This window comes from Gossypium hirsutum, chromosome A06 (assembly GCF_007990345.1).
Source record: "Gossypium hirsutum isolate 1008001.06 chromosome A06, Gossypium_hirsutum_v2.1, whole genome shotgun sequence".
Taxonomy (NCBI): domain Eukaryota; kingdom Viridiplantae; phylum Streptophyta; class Magnoliopsida; order Malvales; family Malvaceae; genus Gossypium; species Gossypium hirsutum.
Genome location: NC_053429.1, coordinates 20,992,312 through 21,009,136, shown reverse-complemented (window position 1 = coordinate 21,009,136; position 16,825 = coordinate 20,992,312). Strand labels below are relative to the sequence as shown.

Sequence of the window (16,825 nt, the reverse complement as noted above, 5' to 3'; positions counted from 1 at the left end):
TGGGCACTCAAATACTACACTCAAGGTTTAGAATTCAATAACTCGTCAATTCATATTTAGGAATGACCTTTAAGGAACTTAATCAGGAAGCACACTCTCGAGCCACATATCATATAACAGGATTACTTGTCCAAGCTAAATCATGTTTCCAACATATGCTCATAAGAGCTTATTCAGGATTACTAGTCCAGACTAAATCCTATCTATAACATATGCTGAACAGGGCTTATATCAAGATTAGCAGTCTATGTTAAATCCTTTCTATAATGAGGTCAATAGGATTACTTGTCCGAGATAAATCCCATCAGCAACAAATGCAAGACCTCATTCAATAACAAAAATCACATTTATCCCTTGAAATTCAATATTCAAATGGAACTTAACCCTTTTTAAACCATTTCAAGCATGTATTCATTTCTTATATTGTAACATCCAAACAATTTTCATACAAATAAACCACATTCCATACAAATACAACATCCAATTCAACATATTTACATGCTCAATTAAGTTACGCGAACTTACCTCGACACTTGTTCATGTATATAGATCTACTAATCCAGAACTTTCTCCTTTCCTTGATCTAACTTTAAATTTGAGTTATCTGGATCTATATAAATGAATTTAATCATCAATTTATCACATTTAATATTCAATTGGACTCACTTTACATCCTAAGCAAAATAACGATTTTGCCCTTAAACTTTTCATAAATTCCAATTTCGTCCCTAGGCTTAAAAAATGAAATTCATGCAATTCACTCCTTATTCCAAGCCTAACCAAAATTTCAATATACAATTTACAGCACATGTATTCCATAAATTTCAGAATTTTTCTTCAAATTTTCACCACTTTACAAATTAGTCCCTAAATCATGTTTTCATGAAAAATTACTTTGTAAAAGATGTTTATCTATCAACAATCTTTCATTTTCCACCATAAATTTTAAATTTTCAGCATATTCATCCATGGCATAACTTCTATACTTTGATAACTTTTCAAATTAATCCCCCAAAATAGATAGATTAAGATATCATAATTTCAAAAATAGCAAAATTACTAAAAATGGGACAAGACAACTTACCCAATTAAACTTGATTAGTTTCTTCTCTCTCTCTTAAGGTTTCAATGCAAAATTTTGGGGAAGAATATGATATAAAATTATTTTAATTATTTATCATCTTTAGTTATTTCTATTTCTAATTTAATCTTTCTCTTTTTCTAAATTTCCATGGATGAATCATCAAAAATATCTACTAACTTTTGATTAATGGTCTAATTACCATATAAGTACCTTAACTTTTGAATCCTATAACTATTTAATCCTTCTAGCTTCTAGAATTCAACTTTTGCATTTTATACAATTTGGTCCCTTCTATAATTAAGTACCTAATCGACAAAATTTTCTTATCAGAATTTTCATATGACATTCTTAACATAATGTAAAACATTCAAAATATAAATATAAATTTTATTTTCGGCTCAGATTTGTGGTCCCGAAATGACTATTCCAATTTCACTGAAAATAGGCTGTTACAAATGCTTCATAGCTCATGTGAGCAATATCGTGTAGCCTTCATTTCGACCCACAACACGTGTGAGCAGACCTATTTCATAGTGAGCAAAGATGTAAATGAAAGGTTATATTTATATGTAAAAGCAGAATATGTGAGAGCTTTCCCGAGTGTCCGATGTTATTCTAGATGGTTCAACGGGTATGAAAAGAAAATGAAACGGTAAGGGCACGTTTGGTTCGCTGTATTGGATTAGAGGCGTATTGGATTAGAGGTGTATTGGGATTAGAGGTGTATTGGATTAGAGGTGTAATAGCTAATCCACTGTTTGGTTGAATGTAATGGAATAGAGGCGTAATAGTAATCTTGTGTTTGGTTGAATGGAATAGAGGTGTAATAGCATAATAGAAAAAACTAAAATGACTAGAATACCCTTAGCATAAATTTGTTTTGGTAAATGATTATTGTTATTGTTATTTAAATTATAATAAGATTTTTATTATCAATAATAAATAATTTAATCATATTTAAACATAATTATTATTAAATATATTTTAATTACAATATATAATTTAATAAAATTCTTAATAATTAATATTCTTATATTAATTTACTGAAATCATAATATATGATACTGTAAAATATAAATTAACATAATTATTATTAAATATATTTTAATTAAACTATATAATTTAAAAAAATTCTTAATAATTAATATTCTTATATTAATTTACTCAAATCATAATATATGATACTGTAAAATATAAATTAACATAATTATTATTAAATATATTTTAATTAAACTATATAATTTAAAAAAATTCTTAATAATTAATATTCTTATATTAATTTACTCAAATCATAATATATGATACTGTAAAATATAAATTAACATAATTATTATTAAATATATTTTAATTAAACTATATAATTTAAAAAAATTCTTAATAATTAATGTTCTTATATTAATTTACTCAAATCATAATATATGATACTGTTGATGCTAGTTTTGCATAGATGGTATAATAGACGTACATTTACATTTATATTAGAGGCCACTATCTTACATGATATACAAAAATGTATAAGTGGCCTCAACCATTGATGCTAGTTTTCTTTCACTTCAAATTTACATCATGTAAAATATATGCGCCGAACCAGAGTAACATAATCATGAAGTTTGCAAGAACAACACAGGATTCCAAAACCAAAACCAGCAGATTTACTTATCAAACTGTTGCAGCTCAATTTTCCAGGCAGATGCCAATTGTAATAGAAGTTGATCAGGTACTGCGCCTTCCCAATTCTCTGGTGGATCCATCGTGGAAGCTGCTTCATGTAAATTCAACAGAAGCTCTTTCTTCAACTCCATCGTTATACCCAATGCATCATGTCCGTTTTCTATCACCACTTTGACCAGCTGAATAATTACAGGAATTTTTTTTTTAATAGTAAACTTATAAAAGAAAATGTCTAAATAGAGCAGCTTGAAGTAAATGGCTCAAAGATGAAGAACCCATACCTGTTGAATCCAGGATAGACAAATATCAAACAAATCTTGCTCCATAAGAAATTGCACAATAGCGTGCAAGGCTTCATTTGCTATCTCATTTGACAGTTGATCAACCATAGGGCCTGATCTATCCATCAGCTTTATAAGCAAGAGATCATCCCCTGTAGAGAGAACTTCTGCATAGGCAGAGTCCATATCACCTACTTGAAGGGCATGCATTGCATTGCTCCAAGAAGTCCAGACATTGCATTGCATTGCATTGCAGGGCAGAGTCCCCTTGTTTCGAGTTTCTGAAAGAATTCAGGATTCAACTCTCTGTCTGTTAATGCAGGTGATTTCTTATTTAAAATTACAACTGCTTTGTCAATAATGCTTCCACCTTTGCCTTCAGAAACAGAATCTGAAGTCTGTGTTTTTTTATCACCCGCACTTGGATCTTTGGAGCCATTCTTTTCTGATGATTCAGCTGACTGAGCATTGTCACCATCTACAGCATTGAAACAAGTTTAATCCAATAAGATGAATGACCTACACATCAGAAGGACAACCCGTAACACTTAACTGACACACTTACCATGAGACAAGGCTTTCAGGTCATCTGCAGCTCCATCTTCCCCTTTTCCTGCAATCTTCTTCCATAATTGCAATGCTTCTGTCATGCTATCTCTCACAGGTTTCATCTGGTTGACCAATGATTAAACGTTACAATAGAATAAAATTTCCATGAGGCAGTGTTGAGTAATGTAAATCTGTCATATCTGCACCATTAGAAGAGATGATAGTGAAAGGACTTCAATCCTAACCTTGCTTAATCATAATGTGCTAGCTGAAAGTCCCTTGAAAACCAATTTAGAAAGCATGGATGCATACAGTCCAAACCCACATTTTCTATTAGTCTAAATTCTGTCACACAATTAACCCTAGGATTTCTAATTATATCAAGTTCCTACAAAAAAAGGAAATCTATGTGGAGGATATACATGTTTTCCCGAAGCAAAGTGACCAAATCAACACATGTAATGAAGAAAAGAAAGTACATGGTCTGGCACCAGTCATGTCCAAAATATGTATCAAAATTTCACAATGAAATCATACACAAGTCATTGATGTAAAAGTAATATACATATATATAAGTATGTATGCATGCATGCAAGAAAAATGACTCCAAAAAGCTACCCTATCAAAGCGACAACCCTCAAGTATGGTTATTGTCGAAGATGCTCTATCTGCAATCAAGTTGCTTGAATGCAGTGCCAATGCACTTAAAGAATCTGCAGCTGCCTTTCTCGTCGCCCAATCTGTGCTCCCAAGGCATTCGTGGATGCTTAGCTGCAATGCTTCCAAGCTCTGAGGTGCAATTGCTCCCACCTACATGGTCATCATAAATTTACAGAACTTCAATTTTCTTTTCCTATTTTTTGACCAAAAAAAAAAATTGTTCCTATTTGTGGAATTTTCCATATCTATTCCCCACCTAGCTACCTAATTCACATGATCAAATAAAACAAGATCTACAATACCAGCCAAAAAAAACAAGCACAAAGTAAACAATAAAGAAACTACAAGATATTCATTTACGATGATACTTGACATCCACAAAACCAACAACATAAATCATCAATATCCTTATGAATCAAACACAAAACAACTGCAATACACAAACCTGTGACAAACTTGCCACTACTGGCAAAAGGGAAGCCTTGGCCATAAAATTCTGGTTATTCAACAGCTTGCAGATCCTTGGACACAGTTTCTGAAAAGCAGGCAAAGGAGGATCAGATGCACATTCCACCATCTTAGCCATACACGTCGATGCACCAGATTGTACCCCTTTGTTCTGCTCCCCCATTGCTATTTAAATTACAACAGAACAAACAACAGAAATCGAAGATTAGCAGAGAAGAGAGAACAACTTCGAACGGCATGCATTTCTTAAGCCTAACCAACAACAAAAAACACATTTCAATTCAACATGCAATACAAACAGAATAAAATTGGCTAAAACTAACCTATTAGCAAATCGGGGCACAATGAAGAACCTGAAAAAAGCAAAAGGGGAAACCGATTAGATAAAAACAATAGATCATATTTACCTCGAAAGTATTGGTTTTCATCTACAATAGCAAAGGATATTAATCTATCGGGAAACATAGACTAACCGATGACGCAAATCGGCAGAAACTGTGAGCAAATCGGCCGAAATAGAAAAGAAAATAATCGGGGGAGCAAATCGGCAGAAAAGGGAAGAAAATAATACTGGGAAAAAGCAATGAAACAAGGAAGCAATTCGGATGAAGGTGGGAAACGGAAGAGAAACAGAGGGGATCGATTAGGGGTAAAAGAGGGAAGGTTTAGGGTAGGGTCATCTAATCTGAGAATAAGGGGGGAGTAGAAATCGGTGTTTTTCACCGATTAGGGAAGTAAGGGGATAGACGCGTATTAGCAATACGCTCAACCAAACGGCGTCTTAGATTGGTATTAGGTGGGCCCCACCGATTAGGGGTGTATTGGCTTAGCCAATACACCAAACCAAACAAGCTCTAAGTATTCAAATGGAATGAATCATGATCTATGAAAAGCATTTATGAACTAGATGATGTGATTACATGTGTAAATGCACTTATTTTATGGTTGAATTCATTTGAATCATGTACAAGTGTACTAACTTGTGAATTTGATGATGTTGTATAGGCTTATTCCAAGCTTATAGTTTTGGTTAATATTATAATTATGCTATATACATTATGCAAATGAAATGGTAAGTTGTTTTTAATTTTATACGAGCTTACTAAGCACTCATTGCTTATGTAGTTTCTTTCATTTGTTTTATAGATTATTGGAAGCTTGACTGGTTGGAAGCTCATCGGAGACCTATCAAACTATACAACAACTAATTTTTTTAGATTTTGTGTATTTTGGCCAAGGTTAATAATGGAATGTATAGGATTTTTTGTAATGGTGTTTTGGTATGTTTATGTTTTGAAGATTATGTTTGGTTGATGGCTTGTAGTGCTTGTTAAGTTAGGTCATTTTGACCATCTTTAGGTAATTTAAATGCATGGTTTTTGGTATGTTGATGGTGGCTTGGAAATGGTCTTTTGTGATACTTTTTGGCACTTATTTGAACTAGGTCTTTATGCAATGTTAACTTGATTTGGTAAATGATGTTTGATGCAATTATGGTGTCTTTGAAAGGCACATTGGTTAGGTGATTTAGGATGTTTGAATTGGCATGTTTATGTGTGTTTGAAGGATGTTTAAACCTTGATTGTGTGCTCAAATGGGATGGTTAGTTGTGCATGAATTTTTCTTGAAATGGCTTGATTTTAGGTAAATTTTGGGTTCACACGGCCGTGTGACACACATGGCCTGGCGACATGACCATGTGTCATCTGAGAGTTTCTTAGTGTTTCAAGTAAGTGAGTTACACAGCTTAGCACACGGCCTAGCACACGAGCGTGTGTGGCAACCGAGAGAGTTACACAACCTAACACACCGCTTGATCTCATTGGGTTACATGGATCAAGACACAGGCTGGGACACAGCCGTGTCTCCCTTTTGCGAAAGTTACACAGCCTGGCCACAAGGTCGTGTAACCTCTATTTTCCAAATTTTGTAACTTTTTCTTAAACTTTCTATTTTGATTCAAATTAGTCTCGAATTGCTTCTAAGCTATTTTTAGGGCCTCGAAGACTTGATTTAGAGACAAAATGAATATGAATGAATGGTTTATAATATGTTTAGTTTATTTAAATGTTATGATGTTGTATGATTTTCGATTGATCGGTAACACTCCATAACCTTAAATCGGTGATGAATACGGGTTAGGGGTGCTACACAACATACTCAGTAGATAATCTAAATGATTCCATAATCAAGTAAAAGAATGAAAGTGAGCATTTGATTCAAAAACTAAGAAGGGTTATTATATCATCTACAATTCCAATTAAGTATATGACTAGTCTTCGCTATCGGAGCAGTTTCTCCACGTGTAGAGACATAGATGTATTCATTTGCAGAATGATACATTAGAATAAACCTAAGATGAATTAATTTTGAACCCATTTGTGACTTAATTCATTTGTGACATTCATGGTATGGTTTACCTAAATCCTGAGTTAGTTATTGACCATGCATATGTAACTCATGTGATTTGATATAAGTGGAGGCTTATGTTCTAAAGATGATCGAGCCAATAGCTGGTATGTTGGGTACATGACTTGTGTCTGGCATGGCTTTACTAGTAACAGTGGAATTCATAGCTCAATTAAAGAGTTAATGATATCCTCTCATTGGCATTGTGTGGATTGATAAATATAGAATGTGGCCACGGGTTGCGCATTCTCAAATGAGTAATTTATAATTGTCATTTATTGACAGTGACCATATTAATCATTAAGAAGACACAATGGTGACAATGAGATAAAATAATATTGTATTCAATGAACGGATTTAACTCAAAATAATCAAGAATATCATATGAGGGTAACACACACATGACGTGGTAATTGGACAAAGCAATTGGATGAATTGCTTTCGTAAAGAGTATACAATAAGGAGTTTTCAATTATGGTATTTCTTGTGGGCCGACTCCATGATTAAGTAATTGAAAATTATCAGAACAATGCTTCTGGAAATAATTGCAATTACTAGAGCCTAATTGTATACATCTGATTGGTCCCCTCGCTAGGTCAACAAAAGCTCAATCGGGTTGCATTTGAATTAGAAGTAATTCTTCGACTTTGTAACATCCTAATACCCGTGTCCAAAGCTGGAGTAGGGTCACATAACATAATCTACTCAACTTCTCTATAGAACACTTCGCGTACATAAGAATCAGATTTGCACTTTTAAGTTTCAATAATTTCGAATCCAATGTAATTAAATAATTATAACAATAATAACATGTTTCTATGAGAAATTTCTATAGTATGCGCATACAAAAGGGTAAAAGTGTAAAGTGTTGAGCTTAATGAATAACATTATACAACTAAAACTTTTATATTCATTTGGTCATTTTTCTCCTCTTGATCGAATACACATACATAATATATATCTCAAATGCTTAACATGTTAGTTCAAGCATAACATAATCACACTCATATCACAATACGAACTTATATGTGAAGTTGATTACACTTCAAGATTTATACCTAAACCATTATCAATTCCATACATAGAACTTTAGCCATATTCGCATGGCTTTATATACAATACTATCAAAATAGCAAACCTCCCAAAATATTATTCTATACATGCCATAATGTCTACTAGAGTTTTAAACAAAAGTACCAAAAAGGTTGTCAAAAGATGCGATGACTTCGTAACTGTTCCAAGCTTTCTTCGACAAGATGATCTATGCAAAACCAATAAACACATTAAGTGAGTTATTAACTCAGTAAGTCCTAAGAAATTTCAAGAAAGTAATAACCCAATTATCTTAGCAAAATAAAATTTCAATTCAATACTAGCCGAATTCAACCATTATATCACAAGGAAATCTTATGTCACATACGTACTTTATGAATTTGGTACATACTTACCCGAATTTACTATGTACTCTTATACCAATTAACCACAATTTGAAAATACCATGATAAATGTCATATACAAATCATTGGCGTATATATAAATGACAAACAATGTCCAATTATTTAAATAAAGCACAAACCAAGTCGTTTCATCTATTAATCCAATCTCCAATCCATTTAGATTCATTTATCACTAATTTATATCTTTGTTCAATTATATACTAATTGAGCCGATTACCTTTCTCTTCTTTCTCTCTTCCCAAGTATTATATATAAATATACATATTAAAATCAAGTCCCATGTCTAGTATCCATGCACATTTCATTCCTCCCAATTTAATGTTTAATAAATTTTCATTTGCACAAGTAGTGCTCCATGATCGATATCGCACACTTAGTGCTCAATTTGAAAGTCCGCACACATAGCGCTCTTACTTATTCGCACACTTAGTGCTACGTTTTCTCGCATACATAGTGCCATGTAATCTTGCACACATAGTGCCGCATAGCCTTGCACACATAGATTTGTATTTTCTTATCCATAGCTACCACAATATTATAGATAGGTCAATATTTTCACATTCAATTTTCAAAAACTCATACATACCATGGTTTCTTATCCAACTTATTTTGTGTCATTTATGTGCAATTTCAACCGTAGCTTAAATTACTTAAGGACTTACCTTTTTAGTCGGATGAACAACTCTGATCAGCTACTCAACCGCTTTCGCTTTCCCTTTGGCCGAACTTGGCTCCCTTTGATCTTGAGCTCCAACTAAGCAAATAAAATAACTCAATCATCGTAACCCCAATTCATATTCATTCCTCATAGACACACATACATATTCGGTATTCCATCTAATATTAACCAAGCCATAACAATTTAAAGTTTAACCTTTAAACTTAATGCACATCCAAACATACTTCTTATCTATTCCATTAATTCGATACATATACAAGATAAATTTCGGAAAATTCACATTTCCAAATTTTTCATTACTCAATAATTTGTCAATTAATTAGCTATACTCATTTTTGGTTAGTATTCATTTAAATACTATCAAGCTCATATACTTCTAATTTCATGAGTTCAACATCTATTTCCCATTTTAATCACTCAAATAAATTTCCAATACATAAATTAAGTCACTCAAACAATCTTAATTTAAATTCGGCAAACACACATACCAAACTATCTTAGCCAAATTCTCCATAACACTTAAACTAAGATATACACATTGAACTTCCTAAATTTTGATTATGCCTTTCACTCCTAAAACATAAAAATATCAATCTTATTCCTTCGTCCATGTCTCGGTCAATTTCTCAAATTACACCATAAACATGAATTTTTGCACTATAAATTATCTACCATAATTCATTCGGCCTTAACACTTATTTGAACCATTTCTCATACAAGAAAGTAAAAATAAAATGAACATTCCATTTAAACCCCATATGGCACTAAGAATTCAACAAGTTTAACCTCATTCTAACATCTACTTATTCAATACAACATGAAAACAACCTCTAATTCCAACATCTTGATACACGGCCTAGTACCCAAACCACCATAGAAATTTGATTTTCTTGACATGGAAAAGAAATGTATTTAACAATTATCTTAAACACATAAAAAGATTTCAAAATCACTTCAAAACTTACCTCCAACTAGCAAAAGAAGGTGCCGAATTGCCTTAGTGTAATTTCTCTTTTTCTTTCCTTTTGTTTCGGTTTTTACAAGAAGAAGATGAACACTTATTTTTAATTTCTTCTTTTATTCCTATTTTTATTTTTTATTCATATTGTTTATGATATTATAATCACTTATCAATATAATATTATGATTAAATTAAACTTAGTGGAGGAACATCATTACTTGGCCGGCCACTTAATGCATATTGGGCATTTTGCCATGCAAACCCAAACTTTCATACTTTGAAAATTATTTGGTCCTCACACATTTACCTAACATATTTTCTAAGTTTCTCAACTAAATCTTTTCAAGTGAAATTCACATTCATATGACTAAATTAAAACATCAAATTTTTCACACATGCGCTATCACACATAGAAGATATATTTATTAATTTTTAATAAAATTTATGACTCAGTTTTGTGGTCCCGAAACCACATTCTGACTAGGGTCAAATTAGGGTTGTCACAACTCTTCCCCACTTAGAAATTTTCGTCCTCAAAAATCTTACCAGCGAATAAACTTGGATAACTTTCTTTCATAGAGTCTTCGAGCTCCCAAGTAGCTTCTTCTACTCCATGTTTGACCCATAACACTTTTACTAAAGAAATCTTCTTATTCCGCAATTCTTTCACTTCCTGAGCTAAGATACGGATCGGTTCTTCCTCATAGCTCAAATCCGATTGAATCTCAATTTCAGATGAATTAACCACATGTGAAGGATCAGATCTATACCGTCTAAGCATCGATACATGGAACTCATTATGAATATTTGCGAGTTCAGGTGGCAGAACCAATCTATAAGCAACCGGCCCTATCCGTTCTACTATCTCGTACGGTCCAATAAATCTCGGGCTCAATTTGCCCTTACGGCCAAATCAGAGTATTTTTTTCCAGGGTGAGACCTTCAAAAATACTTTATCACCAATTTGATACTCAATATCTTTACGTTTCAAATCTGTATATGATTTCTGACGATCCGATGTTGCTTTCAAACTATCACTAATCACTTTCACCTTTTCTTCAGTTTCTCTGATCAAATCAACCCTGTATATCTTATTTTCACTGAGTTCGGTTCAATACAGTGGTGTGCGGCATTTGCGACCGTATAAATCCTTGTATGGTGCCATCTTGATACTTTATTGGAAACTATTGTTGTATGCGAATTCAATCAAAGGTAAATATCGTTCCCACGAGCCACTGAACTCGAGAATGCAACATCTCAACATATCTTCAAGTATCTGAATAACTCGTTCAGATTGACCATCTTTCTGGGGATGGAAAGCAGTGCTAAAATGTAACTTAGTACCCAATGCTTCATGCAATTTTCTCCAGAATTGAGATGTAAATCTGGGGTCTCTATCAGAAATAATAGAAGTAGGTACTCGATGTAGTCGAACAATTTGAGAAACATATAATTCTGCCAATCTATCGAGTGTAAAATCCGTACGAACTGGGATAAAATGAGCGAAATTTGTCAATCTATCAACAATAACCCAGATTAAGTCTTTCTTGCTCTACGTCAACGGTAAACCAGATAGAAGTCCATCGTTACTCGATCCTATTTCCACTTAGGTATCATGATCGGCTGTAGTAATCCCGAAGGCACCTGATGCTCCGCTTTCACTTGTTGACATATCAAACATTTAGAAACAAAGTCGGAAATATCTCTTTTCTTACCATGCCACCAATATTGTCTTTTTAGATCGTTGTACATTTTCGTGCTACCAGGATGGACCGACATTCAGCTACTATGGGCCTCACTCAAAATCATCGAAGTAAGTTCTGAATTTCTCGAAACACATAATCGACCTCTGAATCTTAAACAATCATTGTCGTCAATTTGAAACTTTGAACCCGTATTAGAATCACATTGAACTCGTTTAGCAACCAATTCGTCATCGATTTTCTATGCTTCACATTTGCAGTATTAACATTGGTTTTGCTTTTAATTCCGCTACTAGCACATCATCAGCGGAAATAGACAGATGTACATTTATTGCTCGAAGAGCAAATAGAGATTTTCGACTTAGGGCATCAGCCACCATGTTTGCCTTACCTGGATGACAATCAATGACAATTTCATAATCCTTTAATAGTTCAAGCCACCGTCGTTGTCTCAGATTCAAATCTCTCTGAGTCATTAAATATTGTAGGCTTTTATGATCAGTATAAACATGGCATTTCTCTCCAAACAGGTAATGACGCCAAATTTTAAGAGAAAACACAATCGCAACTAGCTCGATATCATGAGTTGGATAATTTTTCTCGTGAGGCTTTAGTTGTCTCGAAGCATACGCAACAACTCTACCCTCCTACATCAACACACAACCCAAACCGTTCAAAGAGGCATCACTGTAGACTACAAACTCTTTACCAGACTCTGGCTGAACTAACACAGGAGCCTCCGTCAAAAGGGTTTTCAGCTGGTCGAAACTTGTCTGACACTTCTCTGACCACTCAAACTTGATATCTTTCTGGAGTAGTTTCGTCAACGGTGTTACGATCATCGAGAAACCCTTAACGAATCGTCAATAGTACCCAGCGAGTCCCAGAAAGCTCCGAACTTTAGAAACATTCCTCAGAGGTTTCCAATCAAGAATGGCTAAAATTTTATTCGGATCAACTCTAATACCCGAAGCGGATACAACATGTCCAAAAAAGCTAACCTCCCTTAACCAGAATTCACATTTACTGAATTTTGCATACAACTGATTATCTCGAAAAATCTGAAGTACTAACCTCAAGTGTTCGGCGTGTTTGGCGTGTTCGGATTCGTGAGAATAAATCAGAATATCATCTATGAACACCACTACAAATCGATCTAAATACTGTCTGAATACCCGATTCATCAGATCCATGAAAATCGCAGGGGCATTAGTGAGCCCAAACGGCATCACTAAAAACTCATAGTGTCCGTATCTCATTCTGAAAGCAGTCTTAGGAATGTCAGAATCTCTAACTCGTAACTGATAATAGCCAGATCGCAAATCAATCTTTGAAAACACGGAAGCTCCCTTCAACTGGTCGAATAAGTCATCTATCCGCGGCAACGGATATTTATTCTTTATCATCACTTTATTGAGCTGACGATAATCAATACACATTCGCATGGTTCAGTCTTTCTTTTTCACGAACAGGACTGGAGCACCCCAGGGTGAGAAGCTAGGTTGCGCAAAACCTCTGTCGGTCAACTCTTGCAGTTGAGCTTTCAATTCTTTTAACTCGGTCGGTGCCATACGATACGAAGCGATCGAAATCGGCGTCGTACCCGGAACCAATTCTATGCCGAACTCTACTTCTCTAACAGGTGGCAATCCCGATAATTCTTCAGGAAACACTTCTGGATACTCACAAACTACAGGCACAGTCTCGAGCTTTCGTTCCGATACCTTGCTATCCAGTACATATGAAAGATAAGCTTCATAACCCTTTCTCACATATTTCTGAGCTAACAAGGAAGATATCACTGCCGGTAACCCACTCAGATCACTAGACTCAACTCGAATCATTTCACCACTCGAACATCGCAAGTCTATAGTCTTTCGCTTGCAATTTACCACAGCGTCATGTTCGGTTAACCAGTTCATTCTGAGAATAAATCGAATTCGTCGAAGGGTAACACCATCAAGTCCGCCAAAAAATAGAAATCTTTAATTATCAATGAACATCTCTTGCATACTTTATCAACTAACACATACCGACCCAAAGGGTTTGACACTCGTATCACAAATTCAGTAGACTCAATAGGTAGAGTCTTACTGGATGCTAATGTTTCACATACAAAAGAATGAGTCGAACCAGGATCATTATAGCAAGCACACTAGTACTATAGAGAGTGAATGTACCGGTGATAACATCAGGGGAGGATGCCTCCTCTCGTGCACGGATGGCATAAGCTCTGGCGGGGGCACGAGTCTCAGATCGAACAGCCGTATCAGAATTCCCTCTCTGATTACCACCCCTGCCTCCTGTGTTTCTCGGTGCCCTACCTCTAGTTGTTACACCACTCGATCTTGCACCTTACATCTTATTTTTCTCATCAGGTTCCGTGCAATCTCGAATGAAATGATCTCGCGACCCGCATCTATAATAGGCTCTGTTAATAGACTTACCCCAACATTCACCTACATGTTGTCTTCCACACTGTGGACATTCAGGTTTTTCTTGCCGATTGTTGCCAACACTAGCAACCGAAGTAGCTCGAAAATCCGTTGATGGTCGCTATTTAATAGAAATTCCTGTAGTCGTCTTTGATCTATTAGTATCATCTCTGAACTTCTTTGTAGCCAAGAAAGAATTTTTACCCGCCGATCTCTTACGAAAGTCTCTAGCTTCCGATTCAGCTTTCTTTTTCTCCTTTCTAAGCTCTTTAGCCTTGCAAGCTCGTTCAACAAGTGTTACGAATTCTTTTATTTCTAGAATACCCACCAGTAGCTTTAAATCTTCGTTCAATCCCTCTTCAAATCTTTTACACATGTCAACTTCATCAGCTACACACTCCCGAGCATAAAGACTGAGTCTTACAAACTCACATTCATATTCGGATACCGTCAAACAGCCTTATTTAAGCTCCAAAAATTCTTTGCATTTTTGATCGATGAATCGTTGACTAATATACTTCTTACAAAACTCCATTTGAAAGAAGTCCCAAGTAACTCGTTCCTTCGGAACAATCGAAATCAGGGTTTTCCACCAATAGTAGGCTGAATCTTGTAATAAGGATATGGCACACTTTAGACACTCATCGGGTGTGCAACAAAGCTCATCAAAAACACGGATGGTATTATCAAGTTAAAACTCAGCCCTTTCAGCGTCATCAGTAGCTGTGGCTCAGAATTCCTTGGCCCTGCGCTTCCTAATCAAATCAACAGGAGGTTTACTCGGCCTCAAAGGATCAGTAGTTGCTAGTATTATAGGCACCGAAGAAGGATTATTTAAATTCGGGAATTGTTGAGCAGCTGGGTTTGTTCGGGCATATTGTGCAACCCACTCATTCATCATGGTAAAGAAGGCTTGCTTAGCCCCATCATCTTGATTACTCGCAGAAGGTTGAGGTTCAACAGGTGCTGTCCCTTGCGCGGGAGCAAGCGCTACACTCTCAACGTCATCCACTAAGGCTCTCTCTGGACTGGATTCCATTTACTAATCAAAACAACAATTTCAACCGTCAGAAGTCATCACACTATCATATACTAGCATTATGGCATGTATAGCTAGACTCACACGCGCTACGGTAGTCCTAGAATCGACTAAACCATAGCTCTGATACCAATAAAAATGTAACACCCTAATACCCGTGTCCAAAGCTGGAGTAGGGTCACATAACATAATCTACTCAACTTCTCTATAGAACACTTCGCGTACATAAGAATCAGATTTGCACTTTTAAGTTTCAATAATTTCGAATCCAATGTAATTAAATAATTATAACAATAATAACATGTTTCTATGAGAAATTTCTATAGTATGCGCATACAAAAGGGTAAAAGTGTAAAGTGTTGAGCTTAATGAATAACATTATACAACTAAAACTTTTCTATTCATTTGGTCATTTTTCTCCTCTTGATCGAATACACATACATAATATATATCTCAAATGCTTAACATGTTAGTTCAAGTATAACATAATCACACTCATATCACGATACGAACTTATATGTCAAGTTGATTACACTTAAAGATTTATACCTAAACCATTATCAATTCCATACATAGAACTTTAGCCATATTCGCATGGCTTTATATACAATACTATCAAAATAGCAAACCTTCCAAAATATTATTCTATACATGCCATAATGTCTACTAGAGTTTTAAACAAAAGTACCAAAAAGTTTGTCAAAAGATGCGATGAATTCGTAACTGTTCCAAGCTTTCTTCGACAAGATGATCTATGCAAAACCAATAAACACATTAAGTGAGTTATTAACTCAGTAAGTCCTAAGAAATTTCAAGAATGTAATAACCCGATTATCTTAGCAAAATAAAATTTCAATTCAATACTAGTCGAATTCAACCATTATATCACAAGGAAATCTTATGTCACATACGTACTTTATGAATTTGGTACATACTTACCCGAATTTACTATGTACTCTTATACCAATTAATCACAATTCGAAAATACCATGATAAATGTCATATACAAATCATTGGCGTATATATAAATGACAAACAATGTCCAATTATTTAAATAAAGCACAAACCAAGTCGCTTCATCTATTAATCCAATCTTCAATCCATTTAGATTCATTTATCACTAATTTATATCTTTGTTCAATTATATACTAATTGAGCCGATTACCTTTCCCTTCTTTCTCTCTCCCCAAGCATTATATATAAATATACATATTAAAATCAAGTCCCATGTCTAGTATCCATGCACATTTCATTCCTCCCAATTTAATGTTTAATAAATTATCATTTGCACAAGTAGTGCTCCACGATCGATATCGCACACTTAGTGCTCAATTTGAAAGTCTGCACACATAGTAGTCTTACTTATTCGCACACTTAGTGCTACGTTTTCTTGCACACATAGTGCCATGTAATCTTGCACACATAGTGC

At 34.6% G+C, this 16,825-nt stretch overlaps 1 pseudogene; it reads right to left on the bottom strand.

Annotated features, from left to right (window-relative positions):
* Positions 1–2,570: 2,570 nt before the first annotated feature.
* LOC107951088 (microtubule-associated protein TORTIFOLIA1-like) lies at positions 2,571–13,844 on the bottom strand (annotated as a pseudogene).
* Between the last annotated feature and the right edge of the window lie 2,981 nt (positions 13,845–16,825).